The sequence below is a fragment of the Staurois parvus genome, unplaced genomic scaffold (assembly GCF_062004578.1).
Source record: "Staurois parvus isolate SC_StPar_1 unplaced genomic scaffold, SC_StPar_1.0 ptg002105l, whole genome shotgun sequence".
NCBI lineage: Eukaryota > Metazoa > Chordata > Amphibia > Anura > Ranidae > Staurois > Staurois parvus.
The window spans coordinates 236,801-252,710 of NW_028319901.1; positions in this window are offsets into that span (position 1 = coordinate 236,801).

A 15,910-nucleotide genomic window follows, 5' to 3' on the forward strand; every position below is an offset into this window, starting at 1 on the left:
CTGAGTGGCTGTTGTTCCCAGTCGCTTCCACTTTGTTATAATCCCACTAACAGTTGAGCGTGGAATATTTAGTAGCCAGGAAATGTCCCGGATGGACTTTTTGCCCAGGTGACCACCTATCACGGGACCACGCTTGGAGTCACTGAGCTCCTGAGAGCGACCCATTCTTTCACCAATGTTTGTAGAAGTCGTCTGCATGCCTAGGGGCTTGATTGTATACACCTGTGTCCATGGAGGGGATTGGAGCTCCTGAATCACATGATTGGGAGGGGATTGGAACACCTGAATCAGATGATATGGAGGGGATTGGAACACCTGAATCACATGACATGGAGGGGATTGGAACACCTGAATCACATGACTGGGAGGGGATTAGAACACCTGAATCACATGATTGGGAGGGGATTGGAACACCTGAATCACATGATATGGAGGGGATTGGAACACCTGAATCACATGACTGGGAGGGGATTGGAACACCTGAATCACATGATATGGAGGGGATTGGAACACCTGAATCACATGATTGGGAGGGGATTGGAACACCTGAATCACATGATTGGGAGGGGATTGGAACACCTGAATCACATGACTGGGAGGGGATTGGAACACCTGAATCACATGATTGGGAGGGGATTGAAACACCTGAAGCACATGATTGGGAGGGGATTGGGACACCAGAATCACATGATTGATAGGGCAGGGACAATACTTTTGGCAATATCGTGTATAAATCTTGTGAATGTCTTCTGAACCTCCTACGTATCTCCTGTGAATCTCTTATATGTCTCCTAGGTTTCTCTTACGTATCACCTATGAATCTTTAATGAATCTCCTGTGGCCATGGAGGGGATTGGAGCACCTGAATCACATGATTGGGAGGGGCGGGGACAATACCTTTGGCAATATAGTGTATCTCTGGAATCAGGTAATGAAGTCAAACCATAAAAGTCTACAATCAGTATATATATATATATCAGGGATAATAAAGTATCTCTAGAAGAAATGTTGGATTATCATATTTTTCTTTTCTTGGTTGATTTCACGATGGTGAATTCCTTGAAGCCCCCCCCCCCCCCATGAACCTGTTGCGGATTGCAGGCGTTGCGCCTCCCCTCGGCCCGTATTCCGGTATAATTATCATCATCTCGGCAGGTTTGGCCGGTTCAGCTGCTGTTATTTTAAAAAGTGCGAGATGTTTTCTGGCTGACAGCTCCTGACAGAATTTCAGCTCTTTCTGCTGACCCCGGGCTCTTTATTTTTAAAGCTCGCCTTGGATCCACTTACCCTGATTAGCTCCTCAGGATGATTAAAGAGAGAGAAAAAAAAAATCCAAACCTCCCCCCCGAAGATGCAAGAAGGGCTTTTGAGAATGGAGAGCAACCCCCCCCCCCCGGCCATCCTAGCAACCTTCCCTGAGCTGGAGGTGAGAAAAATTGTCCATTATTAGATGTACTATGATAGATGCTGCATAGAATTCCTCATCGATCCCTGTCATGACAGTAGCTGAAGTTCGATCTGCTTGTATTTTGCCTTCCCTGGTCCCCCCATCAGCATATTTAGCCCCTTCACATCGGCCCCTCCCGGCCCTTTAAGGGTTCCAGAAGCCGGGAGGCGGGGTTTAGAGTGACGTCACGGCGGACACATGATCAGGAACAGGGGCGGACTGACAACTCATGGGGCTCATGGGGCCCCTGTGTCCTTGCCCACACTCAAATCACACCCAAAAAGGCCTATGAAAGGTACCAGGGGAATCTCATGGGGCCCCCGGGCCCTCGCTCAGTGCCTGAGTTCCCGAATGGTCAGTCCGCCCCTGATCAGGAAAGGTCCCGATCGAAAGAGGAGATCGGGACCTTTCCGTGAGTACCGGACATGTGTCCCCTGTGTCCTTTCCCAAACTCAAAAAAGCCTATGAAAAAGGTACCAGGGGCATCTCATGGGGCCCCCTACTGACCCCGGGCCCTCGGGCAGTGCCCGAGTTCCCCAATGGTCAGTCCGCCCCTGATCAGGAAAGGTCCCGATCGAAAGAGGAGATCAGGACCTTTACGTGAGTACCGGACATGTGTGCTGGGAGCGTGCAGGGGGCACGCTCTCAGCACCAGGGGCGGACTGACAACTCATGGGGCCCCCGGGCAATAGGGGGTCATGGGGCCCCTGTGTCCTTGCCCAAACTCAAAAAAGCCTATGAAAAAGGTACCAGGGGCATCTCATGGGGCCCCCTACTGACCCTGGGCCCTCGGGCAGTGCCCGAGTTCCCCAATGGTCAGTCCGCCCCTGATCAGGAAAGGTCCCGATCGAAAGAGGAGATCGGGACCTTTACGTGAGTACCAGACATGTGTGCTGGGAGCGTGCAGGGCGCGCGCTCTCAGCACCAGGGGCGGACTGACAACTCATGGGGCCCCCGGGCAATAGGGGATCATGGGGCCCCTGTGTCCTTGCCCAAACTCTAAAAAACCTATGAAAAAGGTACCAGGGGCATCTCATGGGGCCCCCTACTGACCCTGGGCCCTCGGGCAGTGCCCGAGTTCCCCAATGGTCAGTCCGCCCCTGATCAGGAAAGGTCCCGATCGAAAGAGGAGATCGGGACCTCTACATGAGTACCAGACATGTGTGCTGGGAGCGTGCAGGGCGCGCGCTCTCAGCACCAGGGGCGGACTGACAACTCATGGGGCCCCCGGGCAATAGGGGATCATGGGGCCCCTGTGTCCTTGCCCAAACTCAAAAAAGCCTATGAAAAAGGTACCGGACATGTGTGCTGGGAGCACCAGGGGCGGACTGACAACTCATGGGGCCCCCGGGCAATAGGGGATCATGGGGCCCCTGTGTCCTTGCCCAAACTCAAAAAAGCCTATGAAAAAGGTACCAGGGGCATCTCATGGGGCCCCCTACTGACCCTGGGCCCTCGAACAGTGCCCGAGTTCCCCAATGGTCAGTCCGCCCCTGATCAGCAAAGGTCCCGATCGAAAGAGGAGATCGGGACCTTTCCGTGAGCACCGGACATGTGTGCTGGGAGCCTGCAGGGCGCACGCTCTCGGCACACATGTCCTTTTTAATAGAACGCAAATGTGCAGCCGCTCGGCGTCTAGGCCCAGACGCACATTTGTGCGCGGCCGGCGTGAAGAGGTTAAATTAAACCATTCTGTTTTCATGGCATACCTTATTTTTATAGACCCGGCGACATCATCACTGGTTCTCTGTGCTTCTCTATGCAATGCAGGCGAATCATGGCTGGTGGGAGGGGCCATAGCTTTCCGAAAACGTCACAGCACCCCGCCTCAATACTCCTCCCAAGAGGTCCTGACACAAGCAATGGAAGGAGATATGCAAATATCAAAATGCCCTGATGGGTGGGCACCAGTCTGGAGGAGTGGGTGTTCCTAGGCAGAGCGTACGGTTGGGGGGAGGAGGATGTAATATGACGCCCTCCCAGAGCTGGACCACCGTGCTGTAGCTGTCATCAATGTCTCACCAGGCTTCCATCGGGGGTCTAGTAGATCCCCGATGTCTCACCAGCCTTCCATTGGGGGTCTAGCAGATCCCCGATGTCTCTCCAGCCTTCCATCAGGGGTCTAGTAGATCCCCGATGTCTCACCAGCCTTCCATCGGGGGTCTAGTAAGCCCCAATGTCTCACCAGCCTTCCATCAGGGGTCTAGTAGGCCCCCAATGTCTCACCAGCCTTCCATCGGGGGTCTAGTAGATCCCAGATGTCTCACCAGGCTTCCATCAGGGGTTTAGTAGATCCCCAATGTCTCACCAGCCTTCCATCAGGGGTCTAGTAGATCCCCAATGTCTCACCAGCCTTCCATCGTGGGTCTAGTAGATCCCAGATGTCTCACCAGGCTTCCATCAGGGGTCTAGTAGGCCCCCGATGTCTCACCAGCCTTCCATTGAAGCTATGGAGTGCAGATCGTGTTCCTGGCCTTCTTTCCTGGCCATGATGGCCGGAGAAAGTGACACCAGGACCCAGAAATGACGTTTTGCCCATCACTTCCAGGTCATTAGTAGGGAGTGCAGATCAGTGAACAGACGTTCACTGGTCTCCCTCCCCTCTACCTGGTGGCACCCGCCATGCCGGTCCCAGGCCCTCCACTGGCGTGGGGAAAATGGTGGGGTGGACCTTTCTGATGACCGTTAAGGCTTTTATTTGAACCCCTTCACATCGGCCTTTAAGGGGTTTCTGCTGTCGGGAGGCAGGGTTTAGGGTCATGTTACCACCGTGATTGGCATTTTGAGCGATCAGATTATGCACGGTGGAAATAGAGGTGATCGTTAACGATCATATCTCCCAACGATGGTGAAATCTCCTTCCTTCTGTGTGTCAAAACAGATCGATTATTCCTATGGGCAGATCGATTGGAAAAGATATCGATTATCAAAGCGTGTATGGCCGCCGTGAGATTTACCAAAATGATATAATAGGATAAACCTAAACAAATCGCACCACCAAGGTATCGGTTTTAGGTATCGGAGCATTTGTGCCCACTTGTGCGGGTGCTTGGTATTGGCACTGATACCGGTACGGTGCTGGTGCAACCCTAGTTTGAAGAAGAAACAGCACAAGGAGACAGTCAGGTTATGCGCTGACATGAAGCATGTTGATAGGAGGAGAGAGCAGAGTGACAGAGGGATGAGCTCATCACTGCGCTGCTTCTACTCTCACTGTCTAATCACAGGTTGGGGGCTCATCCGGGATGGATGATGCTGTGGCCACCAGACTGAGGACATCTAGTGGCAGAAAAGAAGTACTGCAGGGGAAATCTTTGGATTGAAGCAAAAGCTGGGTTTGTCATTTTTATCTTCTGGCTGAAGTTCAACTTTTTCATTGCAGTCAATTTTTTTAACTGCAGTCAGTATAAGTGCTGGAATCTCACTTAGTAGTTCCTGGACAGCAGGGCTGGAGTGTGAAAGGAAGAAACAGCACAAGGAGCCCATCGGTTCATGTGCTGACACGTAGCATGCTGATATGAGGAGAGAGCAGAGTGACAGAGAGATGAGCTCATCATTGTGCTGCTTCTACTTTCACTAATCACAGGTTGGGGGTTGGTCCGGGATGGAAGATGCTGTGGCCACCAGACTTAGGGTAATTGGTTGAATTTATTATTATTATTAGTGTTATTATTATTATTAATAATAATAATGTTAATAACAATTATCCATAATTTAAATGGATTTATTAAATTAATTAGACTAATAAAATAAATAAATTAATACAAAATATGATAATAATAAAATTAAGAAGACTTAAATATATTCAGTTCATTTCATTTAAATTACAATTATCAATGAAAAAGTAATAATTTTTAATAGATCACTTTTAATTGGTCGCATTTCCAATCGACAACGTATGTGTTGCATCGTTCAATAATGATTGATCACAAATTGATACATGCATGGTCACCCTAAATATAACCAATTACCCTAAATCTAATTATTATTATTATTAATATTATTATTATTAATAATAATAACAACAATAATCCATAAATTAAATTGATTTATTAAATTAATTAAACTAATAAATTAAATAGATTAATAAAACAATATGATAATAATAAAATTAAGAAGACTTAAATATATTAAATTCATTTATTAACTTAAATTACAATTATTAAATAGTTATCATTTTTAATAGATCATTTTTAATTGGTCGTATTTCCAATCGACAACATATGTGTTGCATCGTTCAATAATAATCGATCACAAATTGATAACATGCATGGTCACCCTAAATATAACCAATTACCCTAAATCTAACTATTATTGTTATTAATATTATTATTATTATTTTATTATTATTAATAATAATAATAATAATAATAATAATAACAACAATAATCCATAAATTAAATTGATTTATTACATTAATTAAACTAATAAATTAAATAGATTAATAAAACAATATGATAATCATAAAATTAAGAAGACTTAAATATATTAAATTCATTTATTAATTTAAATTACAATTATTAATTAAATAGTTATCTATCTAGAATTATATAGATTGTAAGCTCCCAGGATCAGGCCCTCCTATCCCTCTTGTATTGAACAGTATTGTTGCTGTATTGTCTCCCGTTATATTGTAAAGCGCTGAGCAAACTGTTGCCGCTATATAAATCCTGTATAATAATAATAATATAATTAATAGTTATTCATTTAAATTACAATTATTAATTAAATAGTTATCATTTTTAATAGATCATTTTTAATTGGTCGTATTTCCAATCGACAACGTATGTGTTGCATCGTTCAATAATAATCGATCACAAATTGATAACATGCATGGTCACCCTAAATATAACCAATTACCCTAAATCTAATTATTATTATTATTAATATTATTATTATTAATAATAATAACAACAATAATCCATAAATTAAATTGATTTATTAAATTAATTAAACTAATAAATTAAATAGATTAATAAAACAATATGATAATAATAAAATTAAGAAGACTTAAATATATTAAATTCATTTATTAACTTAAATTACAATTATTAAATAGTTATCATTTTTAATAGATCATTTTTAATTGGTCGTATTTCCAATCGACAACATATGTGTTGCATCGTTCAATAATAATCGATCACAAATTGATAACATGCATGGTCACCCTAAATATAACCAATTACCCTAAATCTAACTATTATTGTTATTAATATTATTATTATTATTTTATTATTATTAATAATAATAATAATAATAATAATAATAACAACAATAATCCATAAATTAAATTGATTTATTACATTAATTAAACTAATAAATTAAATAGATTAATAAAACAATATGATAATCATAAAATTAAGAAGACTTAAATATATTAAATTCATTTATTAATTTAAATTACAATTATTAATTAAATAGTTATCTATCTAGAATTATATAGATTGTAAGCTCTCAGGATCAGGGCCTTCCTATCCCTCTTGTATTGAACTGTATTGTTGCTGTATTGTCTCCCGTTATATTGTAAAGCGCTGAGCAAACTGTTGGCGCGATATAAATCCTGTATAATAATAATAATATAATTAATAGTTATTCATTTAAATTACAATTATTAATTAAATAGTTACCATTTTTAATAGATCATTTTTAATCGGTCTTATTTCCAATCGACACTGAATGTGTTGCATTGTACAATAATGATCGATCACAAATTGATAACATGCATGGTCACCCTAAATACAACCAATTACCCTAAATCTAATTATTATTATTATTATTATTATTATTATTAATAATAATAATAATTCATACATTAAATAGATTTATTAAATTAATTAAACTGATTAATAAAAAAATGATAATAATAAAATTAAGAAGACTTAAATATATTCAATTCATTTCTTAATTTCAATTACAATTATTAATTAAAAAGTTTTCTATCTACAATTATATAATTAATAGTTATTCATTTAAATTACAATTATTAATTAATTAGTTACCATTTTTAATAGATCATTTTTAATTGGTCGTATTTCCAATCGACACCGTATGTGTTGCATTGTTCAATAATAATCGATCACAAATTGATAACATGTATGGTCACCCTAAATACAACCAATTACCCTAAATCTAATTATTATTATTATTAATAATAATAATAATAATAATAATAACAATAATTCATACATTAAATTGATTTATTAAATTAATTAAACTAATAAATTAAATAGATTAATAAAAGAATATGATAATAATAAAATTAAGAAGACTTAAATATATTCAATTAATTTATTAATTTAAATTACAATTATCAATTAAATAGTTATCATTTTTAATTGGTCGTATTTCCAATCGGGAACGTATGTGTTGCATCGTTCAATAATGATCGATCACAAATTGATAAGATGCATGGTCTCCCTAAATACAACAAATTACCCTAAATCTAATTATTATTAATATTATTATTATTATTATTATTATTAATAATAATAACAACAATAATTCATAAATTATATTGATTTTTTACATTCATTAAACTAATAAATGAAATAGATTAATTTAAAAAATGATAATAATAAAATTAAGAAGACTTAAATGTATTCAATTAATGTATTAATTTAAATTACAATTATCAATGAAATAGTTATCATTTTTAATTGGTTGTATTTCCAATCGACAATGTATGTGTTGCATCGTTCAGTAATGATCGATCACAAATTGATACATGCATGGTCACCCTAAATACAACCAATTACCCTAAATCTAATAATTATTATTATTATTATAAAGCTAGTTATTAATTTTATTATTATTATTATTATTATTATTATTATTATTATTATTAATCCTTTCACGCTGAAATCTCATGGAAAATTATTAATAATAATAACAATGATTCATACATTAAATAGATTATTAAAAAAAATGATAATAATAAAATTAAGAAGACTTAAATATATTCAATTAATTTATTAATTTCAATTACAATTATTAATTAAATAGTTATCTATCTACAATTATATAATTAATAGTTATTCATTTAAATTACAATTATTAATTAATTAGTTTTCATTTTTAATAAATCTTTTTTAATTGGTCGTATTTCCAGTCGACAACGAATGTGTTGCATCATTCGTTGCATCAATAATTCATACATTAAATTGATTTATTAAATTAATTAAACTAATAAATTAAATAGATTAATAAAAAAAAATGATAATAATAAAATTAAGAAGACTTAAATATATTCAATTAATTTATTAATTTAAATTACAATTATCAATTAAATAGTTCTCATTTTTAATTGGTCGTATTTCCAATTGACACCGTATGTGTTGCATCGTTCAATAATGATCGATCACAAATTGATACATGCATGGTCACCCTAAATACAACCAATTACCCTAAATCTAATTATTATTATTATTATTATTATTAATAATAATAATAATAATTCATACATTAAATTGATTTATTAAATTAATTCAACTAATAAATTAAATAGATTAATAAAAAAAAGATAATAAAATTAAGAAGACTTAAATATATTCAATTCATTTATTAATTAAAATTACAATTATTAATTAAATAGTTATCTATCTACAATGATATAATTAATAGTTATTAATTTAAATTACAATTATTAATTAAATAGTTTTCATTTTTAATAAATCATTTTTAATTGGTCGTATTTCCAATCGACAACGTATGTGTTGCATCGTTCAATAATGATCGATCACAAATTGATAACATGCATGGTCACCCTAAATCTAATTATTATTATTATTAATAATAATAATAATAATAATAACAATAATTCATACATTAAATTGATTTATTAAATTAATTAAATTAATAAATTAAATAGATTAATAAAAAATTGATAATAATAAAATTAAGAAGACAAATATATTCAATTAATTTATTAATTCAAATTACAATTATCAATGAATAGTTATCATTTTTAATTGGTTGTATTTCCAATCGACACCGTATATGTTGCATCGTTCAGTAATGATCGATCACAAATTGATAACATGCATGGTCACCCTAAATATAACCAATTACCCTAAATCTAATTATTATTATTATTATTATTAATAATACATATTTCCTTTCACGCTGAAATCTCATGGAAATTTATTTTGAGGATCCTTCTGTGACTACAATCCATAATTGCGCCGTCAGCGTCCTTTCTGCCATGGCGGTGTGTGGACTGGCGTAGAGCGATATGACGTCAGAGCGGTGATCGGTTTTGGACGGAGCACTGTGCGGTGAACAGGTGAGGTCAGAAAAGGTCGCGGCCCCCTGGATGTATGGAGGGGCCCCCATATGGGAGGTGTAATGATACGGCCTTGGTATGAAGCACACTTTATCCGTGCCCGGCCGGCCTTATTTCAGAGTGCTACATATCACAGCTGCCAGCTGGGCCGGGTATTAATAGACGGAGTTGGGCGATGTCGGTGAACGAACCCTCTTCAGCCCGCTGCTGTCACTTAGGAACACCTGGTCTAATTAAAACGCGGGATATTGTTCGCGGAAAAGGCGGCTAAATACAGTCAATTAAGGAGCAATAATAGGCAAGTCAGCTACTGAAGCCGTCCAGCAAACACTTCAGCCGCGGTAAAGTGAGAAGATTCGCTCCTGCCTACCTTCATCAGATTGTCACCAGAATCCACTCCAAGCAGAGAACACAGAGCACCTAACATGGTCGCCGGGAATGTACTACTTTAAAGCGTAACTCCGCTTTCGTTGAAAATGAAAACACTCCCCTCTGGGTGATCGATGTACGTTGCAGGGATTCGATTGAACTTTGCGGCAGATTCCTACCTTTTGTTATTGTGAAGGAACAGCTGTTGGTTTTACCGGACTGATTCTGGAAGGGAGGATCTGGTTCATTATAATCGCCTGGGGCGCTCTCGGTGTCACCAAAACTGAAATTCCTATTGCAGAGGATGCCTAAGATGCTTAACGGGAATTGCATTTTTGGAGGCGTTCTGTACGCTGTTGGTTGACATCAGGGGCGGACTGACAACTCATGGGGCCCCCGGGCAATAGGGGATCATGGGGTCCCTGTGTCCTTGCCCAAACTCCAAAAAGCCTATGAAAAAGGTACCAGGGGCATCTCATGGGGCCCCCTACTGACCCCGGGCCCTCAATAGGGGATCATGGGGCCCCTGTGTCCTTGCCCAAACTCAAAAAAGCCTATGAAAAAGGTACCAGGGGCATCTCATGGGGCCTCCTACTGACCTCGGGCCCTCAATAGGGGATCATGGGGCCCCTGTGTCCTTGGCCAAAGTCAAAAAAGCCTATGAAAAAGGTACCAGGGGCATCTCATGGGGCCCCCTACTGACCTCGGGCCCTCAATAGGGGATCATGGGGCCCCTGTGTCCTTGCCCAAACTCCAAAAAGCCTATGAAAAAGGTACCAGGGGCATCTCTTGGGGCCCCCCACTGACCCCAGTCCCTCAATAGGGGATCATGGGGCCCCTGTGTCCTCACCCAAACTCCAAAAAGCCTATGAAAAAGGTTTAGGGGCATCTCATGGGGCCCCCTACTGACCCCGGGCCCTCAATAGGGGATCATGGGGCCCCTGTGTCCTCGCCCAAACTCAAAAAAGCCTATAAAAAAGGTACCAGGGGCATCTCATGGGGCCCCCTACTGACCTCGGGACTCTCAATAGGGGATCATGGGGCCCCTGTGTCCTCACCCGAACTCAAAAAGGGTGGGTACTGTCAGAGCCATAAAGATGGGTGCTAGTGACCCCTCCGGTGTGTGGTGACCTCTTTCTTCATAAAGAACAATAAAGCCCTCTACAAATAAGTCCTTGTGGGTGAAACGCGTTGGTTAGGCGTCCTAGGGTGAGTACTGTAAGAGCCATGTTTGTGAATATCCTGTACAACAAAGATGGATACTAGTGAACCATCCGGTGTGTGGTGACCTCCTTCTGTGTAAAAAAACAATAAAGCCCTTTATAATTAAGCTCTTCTGGGTGAAACGCGTTGAATAGGTGCCCCAGGGTGGGTACTGTCAGAGCCATAAAGATGGGTGCTAGTGACCCTCCGGTGTGTGGTGACCTCTTTCTTCATAAAGAGCAATAAAGCCCTCTACAAATAAGTCCTTGTGGGTGAAACGCGTTGGTTAGGCATCCTAGGGTGGGTACTGTCAGAGCCATGTTTGTGAATATCCTGTACAACAAAGATGGATACTAGTGAACCCTCCGGTGTGTGGTGACCTCCTTCTTCAAAAAGAGCAATAAAGTCCTTTATAGTTAAGCCTTTGTAGGTGAAACGCGTTAAATAGATGTCCTAGGGCGGCCACTGTCAGAGCCATGTTTATGAATATCCTGCACAATAAAAATGGATACTAGTGACCCCTTCGGTGTGTGGTGACCTCTTTCTTCATAAAGAACAATAAAGCCCTCTATAATAAGCCCTTGTGGGCGAAACGCGTTGAATCGGTGTCCTAGAATGGGTACTGTCAGAGCCATGTTTGTGGATATCCTGCACAATAAACATAGATACGAATGAATCCTCCAGTGTGTGGTGACCTCCTTCTTCGTAAAAAAAAAATAAAGCCCCTTATAATTAAGCCCTTGTGGGTGAAGCGCGTTGAATAGGTGTCCTAGGGCGGGTACTGTCATAGCCATTTTTGTGGATATCCTGCACATTAAAGATGGATACTAATGACTCCTCCAGTGTGTGGTGACCTCCTTGTTCGTAAAAAAAACAATATAGCTCTCTACAAATATGTCCTTGTGGGTGAAACGCGTTGGTTAGACATCCTAGGGTGAGTACTGTCAGAGCCATGTTTGTAGATATCCTGCACAATAAAGATGGCTACTAGTCACTCCTCCAGTGTGTGGTGACCTCCTTCTTCATAAAGAACAATAAAGCCTTCTACAAATAAGTCTTTGTGGGTGAAACGCGTTGGAGGGCATCCTAGAGTGGGTACTGTCAGAGCCATGTTTGTGAATATCCTGCACAATAAAGATGGATACTAATGACCCCTCTGGTGTGTGGTGACCTCCTTCTTCATAAAAAAAATAAAGCCCTTTATAATTAAGCCCTTGTGGGTGAAATGCGTTGAATAGGTGTCCCAGGCCTGGTACTGTCAGAGCCATGTTTGTGAATCTCCTGCACAATAAAGATGGATACTAGTGACCCCTCTGGTGTGTGGTGACCTCTTTCTTCATAAAGAACAATAAAGCCCTCTATAATAAGCCCTTGTGGGTGAAACACGTTGAATAGGTGTCCTAGAGCGGGTGCTGTCAGAGCCATGTTTGTGAATATCCTGCACAATAAACATAGAGACAAATGAATCCTCCAGTGTGTGGTGACCTCCTTCTTCATAAACAACAAATAAGCCCTTGCTGGTGAAACGCGTTGAATAGGTGTCCTAGGGCGGGTGCTGTCAGAGCCATGTTTGTGAACAGCCTGCACAATAAATATGATATAATGACTCCTCCGGTGTGTGGTGACCTCCTTTGTAAAAAAAACAATAAAGCCCTTTATAATTAATCCCTTGTGGGTGAAACGCGTTGAACAGGCGTCCTAGGGCGGGTGCTGTCAGAGCCATGTTTGTGAATCTCCTGCGCATTAAAGATGGATACTAGTGACCCCTACGGAGTCACTAGTACAAAGAATAAAGCCCTCTACAAATAAACCCTTGTGGGTGAAACGCGTTGAATAGGTGCCCTAGGGCGGGTACTGTGGATATCCCACACAATAACCATGCCTACTAATGATCCCTCTGATGTGCAGAGTCTTCCTTCTCCTGCATTCCATTGGTGAGCTTGGACGGCTTGCTCTGCCTCTGACACCCAGATCTCAAGTGGCGGTGGGGCGGAGCAACCTGTAGTGGAGAATTCCCTGCGTTCAAGGGGCCCGAACAAATATTGCGTGACTTCCTCTCTCTCTATTTCCTATCTGGGATTAAACATAGAATGTATAAAAGTCCAGAAAAAACATTTTATTGAAGCTTGCCGAGGAAAATCCAACGCGTTTCGGCAGCTGTCACTTCTTCAGGGCAATGAATACATAAACCCATAGAAACATATATCATTGATGTCGTATCCATAACAACAGGAATACAAATGATTTAATTGTTTTAGATAAGACATTGGATACATCTACGGTTTGATACATTCGTGAGCTCTGAAGAAGGGGGGCGCGACCGCCGAAACGCGTTGAATGTGCCTCGGCGATCTTGAATAGAACATCATGTTGGAATTGTATGTGTGGAGTGGCGATTCCACCCGTTATCCTATTTTTCCTATAAAACCAAAACCATCCTATTGGTCAAAAAATGTTGAACGAAAAAAAAAAAATCGCTGACATTTTCTAATATGATCATTTCCTATGACAGCGCCACCTAGTGGCCGCAATGCGTTTTTTTTTTCTTAACCCATATATTTTTTAAGGAAATACCGCCTTATGGCCGCTAGATGGCGCTTGCGATCATAGGAAATAATCGTGTTGGACAAAATATCGCAACTGTGGGGCGACTTTTGAAAATGTGTGTCAGATTCGTGCAGCAAATTGTTTTATGAATAGATTCCATAGGCCCCTTTCACGCGGGCGTTCCGTTTTTTTCCATCGGTTCATTCATGTTTTTTTCCAAGAAAAATTGGATCAGTTCACATCAGTTTTTCATCCGTTTACATCCGTTTTTTATTCGTTTACATCCGTTTTTCTCCGTTTTTGTCCATTTACATCCATTTTTGTCCGTTTACATCCATTTTTTGTCTATTTACATCTGTTTTCCGCCCGTTTACATCTGTTTTCATTCATTTACATCCTTTTTTGGCCGTTTTCATCTGTTTACATCCGTTTTTCATCCCTTTACATGTTTTTCATCCATCCACATCCGTTTTCATCCATGTACATCTGTTTACATCCATTTACATCCATTTTCCATCCGTGTACATCCATTTACATCCGTTTTTCGTATGTGTACATCTGTTTTTCGTCCATGTACATCCGTTTTCATCCACTTACATCCTTTTTTCGCCCATGTACATCCGTTTTCATCCATTTACATCCTTTTTTCGGCTGTGTACATCCGTTTTTGTCCTTTTACATCACTTTTCATCCATTTACATCTATTTTCATCCATTTACATCCGTTTTTCATCCGTGTACATCTGTTTTTGTCTGTTTACATCCATTTTTGTCCATGTACATCTGTTTTAATCCATTAACATCCATTTTTCGTCCGTGTACATACGTTTTCATCCATTTACATCTGTTTTTCATCCGTGTACATCTGTTTTCGTCCGTTTACATCCATGTTTCATCCATGTACATCCGTTTTAATCGATCAGCATCTGTTTTTTGGCCGTGTATATCTGTTTTTATCCGTTTACATCTGGTTTTCGTCCATGTACATCCATTTTTGTCTATTTACATCTGTTTTTCACCCGTGTTCATCCGTTTTTGTCTGTTTACATCCATTTTTCATCTGCGTACATCCGTTTACATCCGTTTTTGTCCAAGTACATCCGTTTTTGTCCATGTTTTTCATCTGTGTATATCCATTGCTCATCCGTGTACATTCGTTTTCCTCCATTTAAATCCTTTTTTTTGTCCGTGTACATCCATTTTCATCCATTTACATCCGTTTTTCATCTGTGTACATCTATTTACATCCATTTTTCTGTCCATGTACATCCGTTTTCATCCATTTGCATCAGTTTTTTTGTCTTTTTACATCCGTTTTCATCCATTTGCATCCATTTTTCATCCGTTTACATCTGTTTTTCAGCCGTTTTCATGGTTACATCCGTTTTGTCAGTTTACATACGTTTTTCGCCCATTTACATATGTTTTCATCCGTTTACATATGTTTTCATCTGTTTACACCCGTTTTTGTCAGTTTACATCGGTTTTTCGTCCGTTTTCCTCCATTTACCTCCATTTTGCATCCATTTACATCCGCTTAGATCCATTTTTGTCAGTTTACATCTGTTTTCATCCGTTTACATCGGTTTTCACCTATTTACATCTGTTTTTTGTCTGTTCTGTTTCTTTTTATAAAGGAAGAGAATTGGCTTTTCTTCCATTCAAAAAACGGATGTTAACGGATGCGGACATTAACGGATATAAACAGATGATCCTCCGTTTTTATCTGTGTACATCCGTTTACATCCATTTTTCATCTGTGTACATCCATTTACATCCATTTTTCATCTGTTTACATCCGGTTTTCGTCCATTTACATCTGTTTTTCTTCTGTGTACATCTGTTTTCATCCTTTTACATTCATTTTTCAATCCTCCGTTTACATCCGCTAGTCCATAGAAATAGAAAGGGGGGGGCGCGGCATTTTTCATCCGTAAACAGACTGATGAAAACATACGGAACCCGTGTGAAAGGGGCCACAGAGTTGCCAATTGATTCCAACATAAAAACATTGAACCTTTCATATACACCTGGACTGATCCAGAGCTCCTCATCCCCTGAAGA